This window comes from Dromiciops gliroides, chromosome 4 (genome assembly GCF_019393635.1).
Source record: "Dromiciops gliroides isolate mDroGli1 chromosome 4, mDroGli1.pri, whole genome shotgun sequence".
Classification (NCBI taxonomy): domain Eukaryota; kingdom Metazoa; phylum Chordata; class Mammalia; order Microbiotheria; family Microbiotheriidae; genus Dromiciops; species Dromiciops gliroides.
In genome coordinates this window covers 36,639,211-36,659,859 of record NC_057864.1, presented here as the reverse complement: position 1 = coordinate 36,659,859, position 20,649 = coordinate 36,639,211, and the positions used below count along the sequence as shown (strand labels likewise).

The following is a 20,649-nucleotide window of genomic DNA, read 5'->3' as shown; positions in this document are numbered from 1 at the left end:
ATTAGGTACTGTAGGTATTGCTATCCCCAGTTGCAGATGACAAAACTGAGGCTGACACTAAGCGACTTATCCCTAGATATTCATCTAGCCAGTCAGAGTTGGGTGGGATTTGAACCCAAACCTTTTAAATTTAGAGTCCAGCACAACTATCCCCTACACCAGATTACTTCTCATCGTGCCCACTTGGATGTGGAAATTCTTGCTAAACTCCCAAACACATTCTTTGAGTGTATGAGTGCACTTTGGTTTATAAGAGTTCGAAATAAAACTCGTAATGTCGACCTCCCCACCCAACTCAACAAAACCCCTTTGACAATTTCCCTTTCATGGGGGAAATTAGAGTTTCTTTCCACGCTTGAACTCCTTCTCTTTCTTGCCCCAGTTACTCCGGTATTAGGTCAGATTTTAACTGCATGGAGGTGCAAAACCGGGGCCTTCTTTCACTAGAGAAACTTAACCCTAAATGAAGCTAGATGCTTCCCCCAAACATTTCCCGTGAAACAAAAAAACAATCTCCAAATCAAAATCAGAAAAGAGACAAAGCAATTTCCTTACTGTTTAATATGTTTTTACAAAGTCCTCAATGGCCAAGAAATCTATCTTATTTTTTTAAGAATCCATCTTATTTTCTTAACGATTTTTAAAAAAATTTTGCGCTCCAAATTCTCCCTCCCTCCCTTCCCCCACCCATTGAGAAGGCAAGCAATGTGATATCAATGATACATGTGAAGTCAGATCTTATTTTCTTGACCAATATTATCAACACTTTTGCATTTTGTAAGAGGCAAAGCCATGTGAGCTCTTTAGCCATGAATGAATTTATGAGATATGAAGTGGTGTTGCATTAAGAAGAAATTCACATATCTCCTCTAAAAGCCAATGGCGGTCATTTTTCAAACCAAGAATGTAATGCCTTGAGCAAGACTTGTTTCTCAGAGAGGGAATTTCTTTCAGGCTCACACACCCATCCGTCCATAATCATATCTTCCCCTGGACAAAGAAAAAAAAAAGATTGCTTGGCACATCCGTGTGAATTCCAGGCTGGGTGCTTTGACAGGAGAAACGTAGGTCTCTTAGACTTCCGCTCCATTTTCAAACACTTCACAATCTGAGGGGCGGAGGGAGGGATTCCAAAATGAACACTTTCGCCTAAAAATGATGCCTGGTTTGAAAGGTGAGGGGACTTTGGTTAGTAACTGTTCTCCTTATAAGTCTTCTCTATCACCTTTAGACAAATCCGCAGCAAAAATTATTTTGTTAAGGTTAGGGGAAGGAAAGAGATAGAATTGTAAGTTTGGCCATCCCTCCCCCCACCCCCTTTGATGAGTCGTGGCTAATACTTGTTTCAATACAATTTTCACGGTTGCTATAATTGTCTGTTTTTTCATAAACAAAATGTCCCACATTTAGTTGGAAGGACACGGGTTTGAAAACCCTTAGTCCCTAACAACATATAAAGGAATTCTGCATAAAGCCCACAATGGTGCTGAAGGAAAACTTTCCAGCAAGCCCAGTGCCCTAAATGGTTTTCTTTTTAAAACGGGGAGTCCCAATGGCAAGTCGATTTCCAGCCTGGGTTTTTTGGTCCTAGCAGGGTTCCGCAGAGACCAGGCGCTTTTCCATCCAGGCCCACATGGGTGTGTTGGTACAATTCACAAGAGCATCTAAGAGACTTAGGACAGTCGTGTCTGTAAGTTAAACTGTATCCTTAAGTCTGCAAACCACATCTCGATCTTCAAAGTGGGGAAGGCAGCCTCGTCTGCCTCCTACTGGGCAATAGCCCGAGTGGACAGCGATTGTATTTGTGTTCCCTCCCCATTGCCTGCGGGCTGAATGCCTTGTCTTCTGGCCTTAGTTAGGAGAAATTAAAAACTGGGTTTGGGGAGTTAGCACACTCAAAGCAGGGGATCAGCTCTCTGGTTCCTCCAGTAAATGCAAATCATCTCTTTCACTCCTCATTTCTGGGTGCTTTTATTCCATGCCCTGGGGTTCATCTATACACAGGCATACTTAACATTAGTGTGGATCATGAACAAGAGATAGACAGCATAGGGTACTGGAGAGAGGACTGGCCCTTGAGTTAGGAAGACTTGGGTTAGGAAGACCTGCCTCAGAAATATATTAAATTACTATAGGCAAGTCACAACCTCCCAAAATACAATTCCCTAAGAAGGTAAGTTATAGGTAATGACTGATCTGCCTTGATGGAAGGAGTTTCCATACAAGAAGTTCCCTATGGGGGTGGGGAAGGAAGTTGAGTAAATCTACCAGGCATTCCTGAGTTGCTAAAAGAGTCAGGACCCTGAATTTCCTCACTACCAGTGTTGTGGTCATTTGGTTTGTGTTTGACCATAGCATACCTTCTTTTCCAGTGCTGAGGATAAATGGCATCTCAAATGAGGGCTCTCAAAGATACTTTGGGTTGCAATCTTCTCTGGTTCGTGGTCTTCACTGCACTGGGGCAGTCTGTTGGAGATGTTTATTGTTGGTGGTTTGGGATCATAGAAGTTTGTTTCTCTTGTCAGTCAGTGTCTAGGAAATTCATACACAAGATACCAATAGGCACTTACTTCTTCAGCAGGGATGCTTGCAGCCCAGCACCAGACCAGACAGGCCAGGGTCAGGCCTAATTTCTGGACTCCAAGAATGATATTAAGACACTTTAATGCACAAAGGAACCTCTTGCTAAAACTTGCCAGGATTAGGGTTAGGGTTCGGAGGGTTCGGAGGGCTTTTCACACATTGAAGATGTTGGCTTTTGAGGGGTGGGGTCTACCCTTGTGGATTTGGAACTAGGGTTTCAGGCAGAGTGTTTCCTACTGTGTGAAACTGCATTAGGTATCTATCTAAAGGATGAAGGGGTTGGGGTGGGGTCTGTCTCCAATCTCTGCTTTCAAAGAGACAAAGAATTAGTAACAAGACATCTGAAGAGATGAATACTTTAACATAAATGCGATTCTGAAACTCAAGTGGCATAACCCACCCAGCCCACTCCCTTTTGGAGCAATTTCAGAAGAATTGAAAAGCTGAACTCTCATTAATATTAATAGTAATGAGAACAGATCCCACAATATGAGAAACAGATCTCATACTAGTTCACTGAACGACTTATTGAAGAGCAGAGTAAATACTCTGATTTGTCTTGGGGGCAGGATGAGGGGGGTGGGGTTATTATACCTGTATTCATAGGAAAGGCTGGGTTCCTGTTTATTCGAAGTGTGCAAACATAATATGACTTCATCCTTCCCTTCTGGAATTAGTTATTGCTAAATACCGAGAAATTTCGGGGGAGGGAGGAATATTGGGTATGTAGCCTAGGCAGCCCATACATACAGCACCCCCCTCCCCCTTCAAAGAGGAAAGAATCAATTCAAGGGAATTCCAGGTTTGCTACAGCACTGTGGTGTAGCTCTCACAAATGGGACAGGGCTCCCTGTTTTATAGGTAAGTGCTGTGTGGGTCTTTAGATTTTAGTACCAAATGGTAACAAATAACCCTACTGCAGATAACAACAGAAATACACTTTCTGGGGAGGTCTCCCCACCCCCTATCCTGGTCTCCTTTAAGTCTTCAGGGAGCTCACCAGAAGCATCCGGGGACAGTCCCTTCTGCCCATCCCCTCCCAAACCAATGTCTACATACCAGGGTGGCCACGAAGGCCCCAGGTTGGGGGGGGGGGGAGTCCAGAGTCCAGGTGGCTCTTAAAGATTGGCCTGACTTGATGCGGCTCAGGAGGGGACCTCAGAAAGCAGCAGCAGTTTTCAAAATCCACCTGTAATTTCAGGGGAAATGGGAAACAATTTAGATTACTGTGGGTGTCTGGAACTTTCTTCTCCCCACCCTCTCCACATCGAGCTGGTTTGGGTTTGAGGTCTGAAGTATAAAAACAATGGAGGGTAGAACTATCATTTATTTTTAAATCATTAAGGGGCAGCTAGGTGGTGAAGTGGATAAAGCACCGGCCATGGATTCAGGAGTACCTGAGTTCAAATCGGCCTCAGACATTTGACGCTTACTAGCTGTGTGACCCTGGGCAAGTCACTTAACCCTCATTGCCCCGAAAAAAATTTAAATTTTGTTAAAAATTAAAAAATAAAAATCATTAGCAACATCCCTTTCTCCAAGCCCCCCCCCCACACACACACACATACACACACTTTCCAGGAGATGAAAAGAAATGCCATTCAGAGCTTTTCCAGAAGCAAGATTTTTTTTTCTTCCCTTGGCTTGCACCAAGACAACTTGCAATACAGCTAGATAGCATTAAAATTCAATCAAGTAAAAACATGCATTAAAATGTGGCCTTCTCCTTTCCTCTACTACCTAGAGCACCCGACCCTCCTCCCCCTAACCCTACCCCACCCCAATAAAAGTGCAGCGTCTAGAGAGGAGTGCCCCCCAGAATAACTTAGAAGACTCCGTGTTGCTATTTTTAAAGACACCATTTCCAGAGCCGGGGAAGGTCTGTCTCCCCGGGCTGGGCCCCAGATGCTGTATTAATGTAACTTAATTTTGTAGCTCCTTCTTTTTAAAGATTATTTGGAATGGATTGTTTCTTTTGTTTACTATCCAGCAAACGACCTCTGCTAATCTTATATTTTATCTCCGTAACATATGGAAAAGCTATTTATTCTGGCCAATCACAATAAAGTGAAGAAAACCCCATTTTATGGAAAGGTATATATCACAAGTCTGTTGATCATTAAAGATATGATTACCAGTGAAAACCCTCCAAAGGTGGCACATTTATGCTTCCAGGAACAGATGGGGACATGAATTTTCCTTGCAAATACTTTTGAAATTGCTCTGCTGATAGCAGTATAAAAATGATATACAGATGCCAGGACCAAGCAAGCAAGGACAGGGAACCCAGATTTACACAGTAAAGGCTTCACATGCGCTCCGTCAGTTTTGATTGATCTGCACTATACCTCAGGAACTTGTTGACTGGGTAGGGAAACAGTGCAAATAATTCACTGCAACAAGCCAGATAATTCATCCCGCCAATCGGCCGCTTCCCTTTCTCGCGGTGACATACGAGCCTTCCCCTCCAAAGATGCATCATTCTCCAGCTTGAGCAATATTCAAGGTATTAAAGGCGCACACAAAAGAAGGCGGGCCCCCTCACAGAGACGAGGAGAAGTTGTTTTGATAATGACAGCCAGATAGCTTTCCACTTTAAGTCGGGCCAAAGCATTCAGAGCCAATTGTCATTATCATATTGATTAAAAAAAAAAAACTTCATCATAGTGCAATTTTGGGTTTAACGCCGACGGATTGGGAAAGAGCAAAGCGTGATCTCGCAAAAGCACAACATTCTGACCGCGGAGACGTTTCCCTGTTCCAGTTCATTGATGGAGTTGATGAAGTTTAAATGAAGCAGACACTGGATAAAAGTAAGGGTATTGACCACTGGGCACCGCGATCTGCGCTTGAAAAGACCCGATACATGCAGAAAAGCAAGATTTGCTAAATGCTCTAATCTTCAATCAAATCTTACATCAATACAGACAAAGTTTGGTAATGAGAGATTCAATGAAGCATGCGGGAGAGAGAATTAATCCTCTTGGTCTAAACTGGCTTCAACTTTGAAGCCTGCTCCGAAGGAAAGACAGTTATCTAAATGCTAAATAAGAAACTTATTGTACTTTTCACGGCATGCTAATCTTTTGTCTATTTCATCTCTATTATTTGTATGCTCATAGACCGCAGTTGTCATGGTGATTATAGCAAGCCACACTCTGTGGATGGCGGCGAGGAAGCAGCAGTGAATGTGGTAGAAAAAGAAAAAGTCCACGCAACCCACAGTCCAAAAACGGGGGGCAGGGGGAGGGGAAAAGGGAGAGAAAAATCTCGGCAATTGAGCCGCTTCTCTGATCCCCTGTCTGCGGCGTGCCTCCACCTCCTCCGGGCTGTGGACACAGAAACTGCATGTCTGCCACCATGGGAATGATCCTAGAGAGCTGCCCCTTCACCGCCCTGGAAGTAAGCTCCCCACGCCCGAACTCACGCCTTCCCACGGAGGGCCCCCACGAGGTGCCCTTTGCTAGGATTCTCTCCAGTCCCGGAAGCTGCAGACCGGAGCCTAGCAGTGCCTTCTCTCTCCCTCCGCGCCCAAGCCTCCCGAGAGAACGGCTTGGGTCGGAGGAAAGGCTCAGGGCGCCCTTGCACTGCCAGAGCTACCGAGGGATGGCAAAAGGCCCGGATCAAGGCCCAGGCTGTATAAACAGCGGGTACCGGGAAGGAGAGCAGGAGACCTTCAACAGGCCCAACAAGGGCCCCGAGGGCTCTGGGGTGCCTTGGGCCTAGGCTGGGAAGGCGGGGTTCGGTGCTAGGAACCAGAGAGAGCAAGGAAGGAGAGGGAGACAGAGAGGAGGAGGAGGAAGAAAGAGAAGGGAGAAGCAAAGAAAATGAAGGAGAAAAGGAGGAAGAGAACAAGGAAAGGAGAGCAAAATGAGGTGAAAAGGAGAGAGAAGGGAAGTAGAAAAGGGAGAAAACGGAAGTAGAAATGAAGAAGGCAGAGGTGAGAAAGGAAGAGAGCACGGAAGGAGAGTAGAGGAGAATCGAGGAGGGAGGGAGACAGAAGAAATGAAAAGGAGGAAAAAAGAAAGGAGGGAGAAGAAAGAGAAAAGAAATGTGGAAGGAGGAAGAATATAGGGAAAGGGCAATGAGGAAGGTGGAGACAGAAAATGGAGGAGAGACAAGATGGAAGAAAATGGATGAGAAGAGAGGAGGAAGAATGGAAGATGAAGAGACAAAGGAGGGAGTGAAGGGGAAAGATAGAAAAGATGGAGAGGAGAAAGGGAAAAAGGAGGGAGGAGAGAAGGGAAGATGGAGGAACAGGAGATGGAGGGAAAAGAGTGGGGAAAGGAAGTGTAAGAGGAAGAAGACAGAGAAGAAAGGGAGAGAGGATGAGGAGAAATGGAGAATAGAGGAGAGAAAGTGGGGCAGAGGAGAGAAAGAGGAAGACAGGAGTAATGGAGATGGGCAGGAGCAGGGCAGCCACGGGTCTCCTCCGCATCTTCGGCCTCCGCGGCCACGCGGGGAGTCCAGACGCCGCCTCCAGGAGGCCTGGCCGGGAGCCCCGAGCTAGCTCGAGGCGCGGGGGGCAGCGGGCAGCGGCGGCAATCGCACGCTGGACAAAGGTGGCGACCGGGCCTTTTATGTGATTTACAAAAGTTGCCAAATTAAGACGGGATTATAACTGCTCGAGCCCTCGTCGGGGCAGAAAGGTGGGGGGCGGCCAATATCGCCCAGCAGTGTTGATGAAAAGCTTAAAAAGTAATAAAGGCGAGAAGGGAGCGGCCGAGTAACGCGGCCGACTCTGATTAGAGACGCGAGCGCGCCGAGGCTGTGAACTTGAGTCGTTGTTTGAACTTTAATTTGTTCATTAACAGGATTTGCCCCTCACTGCGAATGTTATTACTTCCCTTTGCCTGCTCCGCACCAAGTCCGGGCCCTAATGAAAGAGTCTGGCAAAAAGTTAAACGCCTGGTAATTAACTCATTTAATTGAAAAAGGGAGAGAGAGGTCTCGCTACAAGCCATAGAAAAGTGACAGGGCAGAAGGAAATGGTCGTGGAGGGCGGGCGGGAGGGGCCCCAGGCTGGGCTTGGGACTGGCCACTTGAGATCGGCCTCCCTCGCCCCACAGTGAAGCCCGGCAGCCTGCCTCCCTCTGTACAGTCTTCCCTTTCCGGAGGGCCAATCAGCTCCGCAGCTCCCAGGTGGGACCTGCCCTCGGTTCTCCGGAAAACCGGGGGTTTATTTTAGGCGTAGCGAGGAGCTTCCTTGTCAGAAATGCACAATTCGGGGGAGGGAATATCATATAATTTCTTTTTTAAAAGGCAAGAGAAGTCATTGTTCTCTCTCTCTCTCTCTCTCTCTCTCTCTCTCTCTCTCTCTCTCTCTCTCTCTCTCTCTCTCTCTCTCTTTCTCTCTCCCTCCCTCTCGCTCTCCCCTCCTCTCTCTTCTCTCCTCCTCCTTTTCTTCTCTTCCTCCTCCTTCCTCTCTCTCCCGTTTCTGTCTCTTCCTCCGTCCTCTCCCCCTTTCTGTCTCTCTTCCTCCTCCTCCTCCTCTTCTTCTCCTCTCTCTCTCTCCTCCCCTTCCCATTTCTGTCTCTTTCTTCCTCTTTCCTCTTTCCTCTCCTTTTTCTTCTCTTCCTCCTCCTTCCTCTTCCCTGTTTCTGTCTCTTCCTCCTCTCCCCCATTTCTGTCTCTCTTCCTCTCTCCTCCTCCTCTTCCTCCTGCTCCTTCCTCCCCCCACCTTCCCCTTTCCCCACTCTCTCTCTGTCTCTCCCCCTTTTCCTACATTTGCAGGCTGGAGCAAAAAGCAATGTCAGAGCTGGATCTACTCTGCTTGTTTGCATCCCAAACAGCCACATTACACCATCTTTCCTTTCCTGACCACCTCCTATACATCCATATTTGAACAGAATATACAAACCTTGGAGATGAGAAATAAAACCAGTCCTCTTCCTCTTTTCCAAAATAGCAATCAGGATCCATCTCTCTGCTTTTCCCAGGCCTTTCTCTTTTGTCCTTTATTCTCTGTCCGAATTTGTCAGTAACTGCAAACTCTGGCCCACCCCTCAAATCCCCCTTCATCAGGAAATTAAGCTGGGCCACAATTAAATATTCAGACAGTGGAGCTCTTAGCACAGGTGTATGAGCCTTTGCAGCAAAATCAGGAAATAGCTAACATCAGTTCACACTGTTCTCCTTACTAAAAGTGCCAGATGAGTTTGTTATGACAACTTGTTCTTTGGTTCTTTGTCCCTTCCTACCATATTTCGCAGAGACAGCTAGGTGTGCAGTCCTAGTAGCCAGAGCACTGGGCCTAGAGGCAAGAAGACCTGACTTAAATTCCTGCCTCAGATACTAGCTGAGTGACCTTGAGCATATCACTTAAGTTTGTCTGCCTCAGTTTCCCCAACTGTCAAATGGGGATAATAATAGCATCTACTTCCCAGGGTGGTTGTGAGGACCAGAAGAGTTATACCAGTGCCTGACACATAATAAATTCTTTTTCCCTCCTTCCTCTCCTAGGATCATAGTTTTAGAGCTAGAAGGGAACTTAGAGGCTATATAGTCCAGTCCTCACATTTTTTTATACATGAGGAAACTGAAGTTCACAGAGGTAAATGATTTTGGCCAAGGTCACTTAAGGAGTAAGCAACAAAGGTGAGATCTGAACAGAGCCTCTGACTCCAAAATCTATATTCACTGAAATTTATAATTTATAGGGGAGGAAAAACTCATCACAATTGCTATAGTGGGTATCTTTTTTTTTTTTTTTAGTGAGGCAATTGGGGTTAAGTGACTTGCCCAGGGTCACACAGCTAGTAAGTGTTAAGTGTCTGAGGCCAGATTTGAACTCAGGTACTCCTGACTCCAGGGTTGGTGCTCTATCCACTGTGCCATCTAGCTGCCCCGTGGGTATCTTTTAAGGCTACTGACCTTACGTGAAATGCTGCCATTACTTTGCTTAAACTAGGCTGCTCCAGTTGTTTCTCTATGACATACAACTATACATCATCTCATTTTATCCTCACAACAACCCTGAGAAGCAGGTGCAGCTATTCCCATTTTATAGTTGAGGAGACTGAGGAAAAAAGAAGTGAAGTGACTTGCCCCGGGGGTCACACTCCTAGGAAATGTCTGAAGCCAAACTCGGTTCCAAAGCCACAGCTCTAAACACTCTGCTCCCTAGTTCTTCCTTATATTGAGACCCAAACTATTTCACTGTAACTTTCTACCCACACTTTAAGGCCCAGCCCAAGCAAAAGCCCAGTCAAAGTCCCAGCTCTTCTATAAAGAGTTCCATGATCATCGCACCTCACCTGGAAATGATTTCTCTTTTCTAAATTTCTACACTTAATGTTTGTAACAAACATTTAGCACTTAGCATATACAGGGTGTCCCAAAGTATTCCCACAGTTCTGAGCTCTCGAAGCTTTAAAAGACGCTAAGATTTTGGGGAGGCAGGTCCCTCATGTCATCATAGTGCACAGAACACTGGACCTGAAGTCAGGAAGACCTATCTTCTTGAGTTCAAATCTGACCTTAGATGCTTACTAGCTGTGTAACCCTAGGTAAGCCACTTCACCCAGTTTGCCTCAGTGCCCTCATCTGTACAATGAGCTGGAGAAGGAAATGGCAAACCACTCCAGTATCTTTGCCAAGAAAACCCCAAATGGGGTCATGAAGAGTCAAACACAACATAACAGCAACAAAGTTTTGGGGATACCCGCATAGTTTTGTTTATATTGTTAATCATCCCTTAGACAGCTTCCCATTTAAATCACAAACTCCTTAAGGCAAAGCCTATGCTTTACTCCTCTTTGTACCTCTGATAGCACCTAGCCTAATGCTTTGTACATAATTACTCATTTTAAAAACCCAAACCTTCAACAAAAGGAAGTTTACTCACCAGTAACATGGGAAGGATATTCGTCAAAGATACAGCAAATGTTCAGTTGTGTACAAAGTCACCGTGATGTGATGAATCCAGTGGCAATTGGAAGCATTTCAAGCAAGAGGAAGGCCAACTATTCCTGGTCAATAAACGTTTATTGATCAAAGGTGTGTATGGCATGGACAGGCCTCCAAAAGAATGACCTAGGGGCAGCTAGGTGGCACAGTGGATAAAACATCAGCCCTGGATTCAGGAAGAGAAGACCTGAGTTCAAATCCAGCCTCAGACACTTGACATGTACCAGCTGTGTGACCTTGGGCAAGTCACTTAACCCTCACTGCCCCAAGCAAAAAAAACCAAAAGAATGACCCAAAATCAGGACTTGAGACCAAGGCCACTACTTTTGGTCCTGTTAATATGAATCTATGAGACTCATCTGTTTCCTTATCAGACACCAAAGTAAAAATTATAGGCATATGTTACTCAACATTGGGAAAATTCAGCTTTATCCTTCATGTTCTATCTCCCAAGGAGCCAAGCCTGATGTTGATCTGATCTACAGGCCTGGGTGTCTACACTGGAGTCTTTGGGAAACAGAGTCAAGGAGGTCTTCATTTTGAAGCCACTATGCAGGAAGGCCAAGTCTCAAGATACTATTATTTGCATAGGGAAAAGCAGGATTAGAGGGAACAAGTACATGTATGTGGACAGAAGGAGCCTCCTTATATTCAAGGAGATGGGTGCAAGTCATACCTCTAACACATTTTAGCTTTGTATCTATGTGTAACTATGTAAGTTTAGTTCTCTATAATGCCAGATACCCTCTAAGTTACAAGCAAATTTTAGTATGTTAGAAGAAACTCCAGATTTAGAATCAAGACATGGGTTTGAATCCCAGTTTAGTTACTTCTTACCTGTGTCTTTGAATGGGTTTCTTTTTTTTTCTTTTTAGTGAGGCAATTGGGGTTAAGTGACTTGCCCAGGGTCACACAGCTAGTGAGTGTTGTGTTTGAGGCTGGATTTGAACTCAGGTACTCCTGACTCCAGGGCCGGTGCTCTATCCACTGCGCCATCTAGCTGCCCCTTGAATGGGTTTCTTAATCTCTCTATACCTCATTTCCCCCATCTATGAAATAAAGTGGTTGGACCAGATGAAATATAAGGCCCTTTCCAACTCTAACTCTAATCAGAAGTTTGAAAGTTCCCTAAAAAGATAAAATCATTGTTCCAGATAATATTTTTAAAATATGGAATTGGACAACCAGAAAAAAGAACTGTGGAATCTAGATGCAGATTGAACCATACTGTTTCTACTTTTCTGCGCTTTTTTTATTTTTTGAGGTTTTTCCCTTTTGTTCTGCTTCTTCTTTTACAACATGACTAATGCAGAAATTTTAAAAATATATATGGAGCTGGGAGATAAGGAATGTATGTGGGAACCTAAAAAGCCCAGTTATGTCACTTTTTCTTTCCTTTAATCATTGGATAACAATGAAACTGGGGAATGGTTGAACAAATTGTGGTATAGGATTGTAATATATTACTATTGTACCATAAGAAATGAGGAAAAGGAAAAGTTTCAGAGAAATCCAGAAAGATTTGTGTGAACTGATGCAGAATGAGATGAGCAGAACCAATGACACAATTTAAACAATGAGAACATTATAAAGCAAAACAACTTTGAAAGACTTAAGAACACTGATCAAATGTAATGACCAACTATGACTCCAGAAGACCCAAAATAAAGCATGCTACCCACCTCCTGACTGAGAGGTGAGGGACTCAACATGCAAGTCAGACTTTTTTGGACATGGCCAATTTGGGAATTTATTTTACTTGACTATGCATATATGTTACAAGAGTTTTGTCTTTATTTGTATTTTTGAGTGGAAACAATGGAAACTTAATACTTTTGGGACCAGTAGAAGGTCTGCCTTGAGGGCAGGGATTGGATTTTTGTCTCTATTGCCCTGTGCCTAATGCAGTGTCTGGCACAGGGTAAACACATTTTGGGGGGTACTTGTGTTCTTTTTGTTCATATACTTATTTTTTTCTTCTTTTTAAAAATATTTTATTTTTCCCAAATTACATTTCCAAACAGTTTGTATCATTCTTTTTTAAAATATTCCTTTCAAAAATGTTTCCTCCCCTCCCCACTCCTTGAGATTGTAAGCAATCTGATACATGTACAATCATGTAAAACATATTTCCATAGTAGTCATTTTTTTGAAAAAAAAAACTAGAAAAGGAAGGGGGGGGAGGAAGGGAAAATGAGAGAGAGAGAGAATGCTTGGGGAATGATTTGTACTCATACATTTGGCTCAGTTTTCTATATGTTTGAGAGATAAAGCCTTTATCAGAGATACTTGTAATAAAATTTCCTCAGTTTTCTGCTTTCCTTCTAATCTTGGTTGCATTGGTAGGTACTTTTAATACATATTCATTGAATTGGATTAAAAGTCTAATTTCATAGATGATAACTGGAGAATACTGACCTGGAGACCAAATACCTCTCACCTTTGACTCATTCTCCAGCTTCTGTTGTCCATTGTGACCCCTTCTCATTATCTGATTTCAATCCCTAAAAAAACAAACAAAACTTAATATCTTGGATGCCTTTTGAAAACAAATAAATCAACTTAAATACCCACAAAAAGTGTCATTTCCATACATAGGACAGAACACAAAAAAGAGGGTTCTATATGAAATTGTGAGTGTCCATTTCATATCACTTGCCTTAAAAAGTGTACAATAAAATTTAACATTATTTTTTAAAAAGAAACAATGGGGGCAGCTAGATGGCGCAGTGGATAGAGCACCGGCCCTGGAGTCAGGAGTACCTGAGTTCAAATCTGGCCTCAGACACTTAACACTTACTAGCTGTGTGACCCTGGGCAAGTCACTTAACCCCAATTGCCTCACTAAAAAAAAAAAAAAAAACAAACCAATGTTTGATAACTGAACAAAGTACAGTGAGATGCTAGTTATGTAAGAACAACACAATTACAAAAAAGAAATGTTTATCTGTTCCTGGTCGAAGCCATTACTAGGAGTTCTAAGAAGTCTTTTTGTTCTACAAGGAAACTGTTAGGGGGGAAAAGGATCAGAAAATAGTTTGGTTCATTAAGTCTTCTGCTGGGAAAAGTCAACGTGAAATATTCAACAAAGAAAGCAGGAAACTTTGGGGGAAACTAAAGATGGAAGAGTAAGGACTGTTTCAAAGGCCATCTCAGGTCCAGAGTCCCTCCTTCTTTCCCATGTCTCTAATTTTTCAAAAATAACTTTGTCTTGGCCTCTCAAAAAAAAAACCAAAGGGCATTCAAGGCCTGAAGCCTCCACTTGGCAACAGGAGGAGGAGAATTAATAATAATGACTCACGTCTATATATTGCTTAAAGGTTTACAAAAATCATAGATTCACAGAATGATAAAAATACAGATTTTTAGAGTTGTAAGGTACCTAAGTGTGTCATCTAGTTCAACCTATAGCCAGAAAGGAATCCCTGCTAGAGCATACCTGATTGAAAGGCCTCTACTGAAGGGGAATCCACCACCTCTCTAGGGAGGTCATTCTACTTTGGGAGAGCTGTAATTGTTCCTGACATCAAGCCTGGAGGAGGAGAAGGATGATGGTGGTGGTGGTGATGCTGATTTTCAGTCGTGTCTGACTCTTTGTGACCCCTTTTTAGGGTTTTCTTGACAATGACACTGGAGCTGTTTGCCATTTTCCTTCTCCAGTTCATTTTACAAATGAGGAAACTAAGGCAAACAGCATTAAGTGACTTATGCAAGGTCACACAGCTAGTATATATAATAATGTGGCTATCATTTATTTGGCACTTTAGGCTTTACAAGGTGCTTTCCAAATATTTCATCTTATCCTCTCAAAAACCCTGGGAGGTAGGTGTTATAATCTCTATTTTCCATATGAGGAAATTGAGGTAGGCAGAGGTTAAGTGACTTGCCCAGCCTCACACAGTTAGTAAATGTCTGAGGCCAGATTTGAACTCACAAAGAGGAGCCTTCCTGTGACTCCAGGACCAGCACTCTATTTCCTGCACCAACTACCTGCCCCTATGGGGAGAGGATGTGAAAAGGCCTCACGAGATAGACCCCAGATTATTCTTTGGAGGAAGCTCATTTACCCAGAACAAATTTAATTGATTCTGACATTAGACTGCTATGCCATCTGCCTTCACCTGAATATATTCCCATCCCTTCCCCAAGTCTGAACCTTGGATATTCTCTTTAGGTTGGGCTTTGTCTCACTGTTCACTATGCATCTCTGCTTTCATGACACGAGCTTACATAGGCCCTATTCCATCCAAATGGGCAGGAATCTATTTCTCTTTTCGAAAGCATTTCAAAGGAGATTTAGTAGTCTCCTCAGACAACCCCTTCCAACACTCAAATATCTGGAGAGAACAGGATTGTTTTCTTTTAGTGCCAATTTGCAACCCTCATGCATATTTCTTATTCTGTTCTCACTTGAAATGGAAAATAACAAGTTAACGATTTTTAAAAGGGGTCGGGGCACCTAAGGTGGTGAAGTAGATAAAATGCTGGTCTTAGAATCAGGGAGACTCATCTTGATGAGTTCAAATCCCCCCTCAGACACTGACTAGGTGGGTGACCCTGAGCAGGTCACTTACCTCTGTTTGCTTCATTTTTTCCATCTGTAAAATGAGCTGGAGAAGGAAATAGCAAACCACTCCAGTGTCTTTGCCAAGAAAACCTCAAATGGGGTCACAAAGAGTTGGGAGAAGACTGAACAGTAAAGCCCATTCATGTCCTTGAGTTATGTTTGGGATGTTTGATATAATATTCATACCCAAGTTCACTATCATGTAGGATATAAGTGACATTTAATTTCTTTTTTTTGTTGTTTTTGTTTTTTTGTTTTTTTTAGTGAGGCAATTGGGGTTAAGTGACTTGCCTAGGGTCACACAGCTAGTAAGTGTTAAGTGTCTGAGGCCAGATTTGAACTCAGGTACTCCTGACTCCAGGGCCGGTGCTCTATCCACTGCGCCAACTAGCTGCCCCAGACATTTAATTTCTTAACAAAGATGTATTTGGAAAGCTGTGTATCATCAACTCTGTGAGATTTGCAGAGGTGTGGAGGACAGGCCTGGTTCTAAATAATGACACCTCCTTTGCCCTTTCCTCCTGCTCCATGCCCTAATTTCTGAGTCCTCAAAGTCATAGCATAACTTGATTCTCAAATTGGCAATCAAACCAACCCTTGATAAATGCTGGATCTTGAGTCAGAGGGCCTGTGTTCTAGTCCCAGATCCATCAGGTACTGGATGGGTGACCTTACAGAAGTCATTTAACCCTCTGTTCCTTGGTTTCCTCATCTGTAAATGAAGAAGTCAGACTAGATGATCTTAGACGTCCCTTCTGGCTCTAAACTTAGGGTTATTATAATAGGCTAGATATGACTTCAAAGTAATAAGACTTTGGCTAGCCTTCAAAATGTCCATTCAGGTCCTTGCATTATTTTAGGTCCCTCAAAGTGGATTTTTATTCCATTGTTAATATCACTGGTCAAAACATTTTCATAGCTTCTGTTTTTTTTTGTTTTTTGTTTTTTTTTTTTTTAGTGAGGCAATTGGGGTTAAGTGACTTGCCCAAGGTCACACAGCTAGTAAGTGTTAAGTGTCTGAGGCCGGATTTGAAATCAGGTACTCCTGATTCCAGGGCTGGTGCTCTATCCACTGCGCCACCTAGCTGCCCCATAGCTTCTGTTTTGAAATGAACTTTTTAAGAGTTTAAACAGGGGCAGCTAGGTGGCGCAGTGGATAGAGCACCACCCCTGGAGTCAGGAGTCCCTGAGTTCAAATCCGACCTCAGACACTTAACACTTACTAGCTGTGTGACCCTGGGCAAGTCACTTAACCCCAATTGCCTCACTTTAAAAAAAAAAAAGAGTTTAAACAGCAGCACAAAGAAGGGCATCTCATCACATATAACCACCACCTTGCTTATCACCTACCATATTTCTTTTTGTTTGTTTGTTTGTTTTTTGTCACCTACCATATTTCTTACAGTTCTGGTTCTTTGCAAAAATCAAATTCGCCCTCAGAGGATGAAAATTTGTCAACATTGAGGGCGACATTCAAAAGACCATGGCCCAAATGCTGAAAACAATGACCAAAAAAAAAAAGCAGTTTCCAGTCCTTGCCTCTGGTTTGTCCAACATGAAAAATGCATCCCTTAGTTGTGCCCTCCAGAAATACTCATAGCATATCAGCAAAATGTTTCAGTTTTTAAGGATTTGTTCCTATTACCATGATTTCCTAAGTTTTTCAAACATGGTTACAATCATTCAACCAGAACCAACCCTGTGTATGTAAATTCCTTCCTAGGGGCAAATTCTGTATGTTTCGTTCCTCTTTTTTCTTTAAAAAAAAAAACAAAAGACATTTTAAACAGAAATGTCTCTGCTTTACTCTTTGCTTCTTTGGGAGACAGAAAAAAGCAGATGAATTTGTTTTAAGGGTGTGTTTTTAACAACAACAACAACAACAACAACAATTTTTAACCAGATACTATTAAGGCAACAGCATACCGTGCCCTGTGAAAAGCATTTCAAATGATTCTTCCCCCTATAATTTTTCAGTGAAGTACCTAGGCAAATTCTGTGTGCTGAAAAGAATTAAAGTGAACAAGAACGTGTTTTTCATTGATCATCATCACATAAACCCTTTAATTTGACCCCTTTCAATCTTTAACTTTTTTTTAGGGAGGCAATTGGGGTTAAGTGACTTGCCCAGGGTCACACAGCTAGTAAGTCTTAAGTATCTGAGGCCGGATTTGAACTCAGGTACTCCTGACTCCAGGGCCGGTGCTCTATCCACTGCCCCACCTAGCTGCCCCTTGGACACCTTTCAATCTTACAAATATTTTTATTAGAAAAATAAAGTATGGCATTATGACCAGGCAACAGCTTAAGAAACAGAAATCCTATATTCTGGTCCTAGTCTTAGGAATTAAACCCAGTGTGCTTGGCCCCCAAAGGCAAAATCAGGACCAAAAAAGGGGAAGTTACAGGGAGGCAGATTTAAGCCCAAAATAAAGAAAAAATTTCTTTCAAGTAGAGGCTTCCAAAAGTACAATTGGTTACTGGGATAGATCATGGGTTCTCTGCCATTGAAAGTGGAGGTTAACTAGCCATTTTCCAGAAAGTCACAAGGAGGATTCCTGCTTCAGGTAAGAGGTTAGCCTCTGAGGTTACTCCCATTTCAGACATTCCATGATCCTAGTTTTCTTCTTGAGCTGATGCTTTATCAAAGTTAATTTCCCTTTCTATACATCACTTTCCCCCAAAGCAACATGACAATATTTTCACCTCTTTCCTATTTTACAAGAATATTTTGAATTAAATGTTTATGAAACCATTTTATTTTCTTAGGGAGACCTTTTTAAAGAAAGCACAACTTGATTCAACAAATAGTTATTACTTCTCTTCCCCCCCCCACCATATTCAATGTATTATTTTTAAATAGCTAGGTTCTATATATAAGTATATAATGTGTGTGTGTATATATGTGTGTGTGTGTGTGTGTGCAAATAAAATTAAGTAGACTACATAGTAGGTATTTAATAAATACTTATTGAACGAATGAACAGATATGTATGAACCAAGAAATTCTGACCAAGAAAAAAGAAAAAGAGGTATGGGAGCTTCCATTATCCACTAATCACCATTTCAGTGTTTTCCATCCTTTGATATATGTAGAAATAGACTTAGTGTATCATGTGTCTTATACTGGGGTAGGGAGGGTTAATGTCTGGGCCTAATAAGAGTAATCATTGAATTAATTCATTAGAGGCACATATCTTTAAACCTAATTCTTTGTTTCTAAAGTAAATGTGTTTTCCCTTCATTAGTATCTACAAATAAATAATCATGTTTAGATTTTCACAGGTTAGTTCTTGAAATAAATAAATAAATACATTTTGAATTTTACAACAGGGACCCAGGGTAAATCAAAATATCCATGCATTGACACTTGTACCAACTACCTCCTGAGGGGTTTGTGAGGGAGGCCAGGTGTAAACCTTAAAGCACTACAGATAAGTGAGTGTATTATTCATTATTCATATGATCAGGCCGATCAAATCACGGGGTGTTACTTAGGTTAACAAATAAACTATCTTTCACAAGAGGAGTATAAACAGAAGTATGATTCCTGCATGTGCTGTTTATTCTGAAACAACAGAAGATGGGTTACAAATCTATGGGTAAAGGACTTTGCCCCTAGTTTTCTATGAGATCTTTGGCAAACTGAATAACTGCTCTAAGCCTCGGTTTCCTTATCTGTAAAGCAAGAAAGACAAATCCCACTTCCCACAAAGTTGTGAACAAATGGGGAAAAAATGCTTGATGATAAACAGTACATATTCCAGAATTTTAAAAGAAAAATCTCATCTAAATATAAGTATGTTGATGTTGGGTAAATAAACAATACTCCACAGGTGACTTCTGATGGATCTTTTAAAGATACTGTGTAAAGAAGTGGTTTTTATATTAACCATCCTTCTCTGAATCACACATTTTAGCACTCCCTCTGATGAATCCTGAGAAAATTGCCTTCATGAAAATAACGTGTGCCTAGATTGGTATATACTATATTAACACGACAGAGGACTAACAATAATTGCAAGGAAGTCCAGTTTGGGACCCTACTCCGTGTACTAATCAAAGTGATGTCTTTGATCCATGGAGCATGGAGGATACAGGAAGGTGTTGCATCCCTATTCTTTAACTTTGAAGAGAATTAAACACAGTTGCCTAGAGGCAACATTTTGGGATGGGGAGCAGGGGGATAGGAGGTAGAGATGGGAACATAGCTGATTTTTAGCTAGGTCACAAACTTTAGGAAAGCACCAACAAGGGTTGTCAAAGCTACTGCCACCCTCTTATCTGATGAGAGGGAATCCATGCAGATCAGTTTAAAAACTTATCATGATAATAGGAACAAATCTTTAAGAACCAAAACATTTGACAAGTTATTTTATCAGATGATGATTTCTGGAGGGTACAAGTAAAGGATGTGTTTGTGCTGGACATACCAGAGTCAAGAGCATTGAAGAATAGGTTTGTGTTTTGGGGTGGGGGGGGGTTAAAATTTTGTAGAGATTTTGTTTTCTTAAACCATGGATCTTTCGGATATTTCACCTTCCCTCCAATCAGTTAACCTTCTAGTCTCCTCTCAGTGTTGAACAAGGGCAAAAGGAGGCAGATAAGGGGCTTGGTAAAAAATGAGAGGGCCCTTCTGCTAAGGGAAGAGTCGAATCAAAGAGACAGGCTCGATCTTGGGGACCTGGCCTGAAACTGGATTGTGTGGCTCCTGCTGCAAGCCCTTGCACATCCTATCCGCTGTCTCCCTAGTTCTTCCACAATCTAACTCAATCCAATTCAATAAGGCAAACTGAAAGACGCTGAAATGTTCATCCATTCATTGAGCATTTATTAAGCGCCTACTATATGCTAGGCGCTGGGGATACTAAGCCCTGACCTCAAGGAGCTTACATTCTGGGGCAAGGGCAGGGACAGCAAGAATGCAACACATAGACATATAAGTCGATATCATCTCCCGGAGTGATGATCAACAGCCCGGAGCTCAGGTGTGCAAAATAGGCACAATGCAGTGGACCCAGGCGCCTTCTCCCTCTCCTTTGGTATAGGCTACTGCCAGCTAGGGCAGCCATTCAATACCTCCGATCCCACAACGCCCCCCCCACCAAACAGCCCCAGCGCTTGCTACTTTCTCGCGAGGTTCTTAAGCTGGAGAGGACCCCCCACCCCCCGACTCCTACCCTTAAAATAAAAACGGCTGGGGGGACGGAGGGACGGGTGGCAGCTGAAAGTTTCTGGGGGCGGCTGAGATGGTACGTAATGAGCTATCCTAGCACCCGCACACAGGCACCCCAGTCCCCAGGTGCAGCCAGCGGGCTGGAAAATCTTATTCCCGGCACCCCATTGCCCCCCCCAAAAAAAATCCCCACAACACACGCACACCCCTCTGCAAGACTCCTCTGGGGTCCCGATCCTGGGGCCTGAGGATACTCACTGTCCAGTCTCGCAGCCTGGCCCCGTCCTGGTCCCCGGCAGCTGAACCGAGCCCCCCCGGCCACCCCGCGCCTGATGACCAACCAGACAGCCCTGGCTCCCCGCGATGTATACAAAGAGAGCGGCCTCTACCGTCCACTGCGGGCTCCACAGCCGCC

At 43.0% G+C, this 20,649-nt stretch overlaps 1 long non-coding RNA gene across 1 annotated transcript; it reads right to left on the bottom strand.

The window, feature by feature from the left end:
- Nucleotides 1–689: 689 nt before the first annotated feature.
- Nucleotides 690–20,597, bottom strand: LOC122725345. Its single transcript, XR_006352728.1, has 6 exons — nt 20,493–20,597; nt 12,910–12,995; nt 10,430–10,553; nt 3,643–3,772; nt 2,361–2,532; nt 690–1,162 (listed from the first exon to the last, which is right to left on the bottom strand). It is a non-coding gene; the product is annotated as an uncharacterized LOC122725345 (long non-coding RNA).
- Nucleotides 20,598–20,649: the final 52 nt, after the last annotated feature.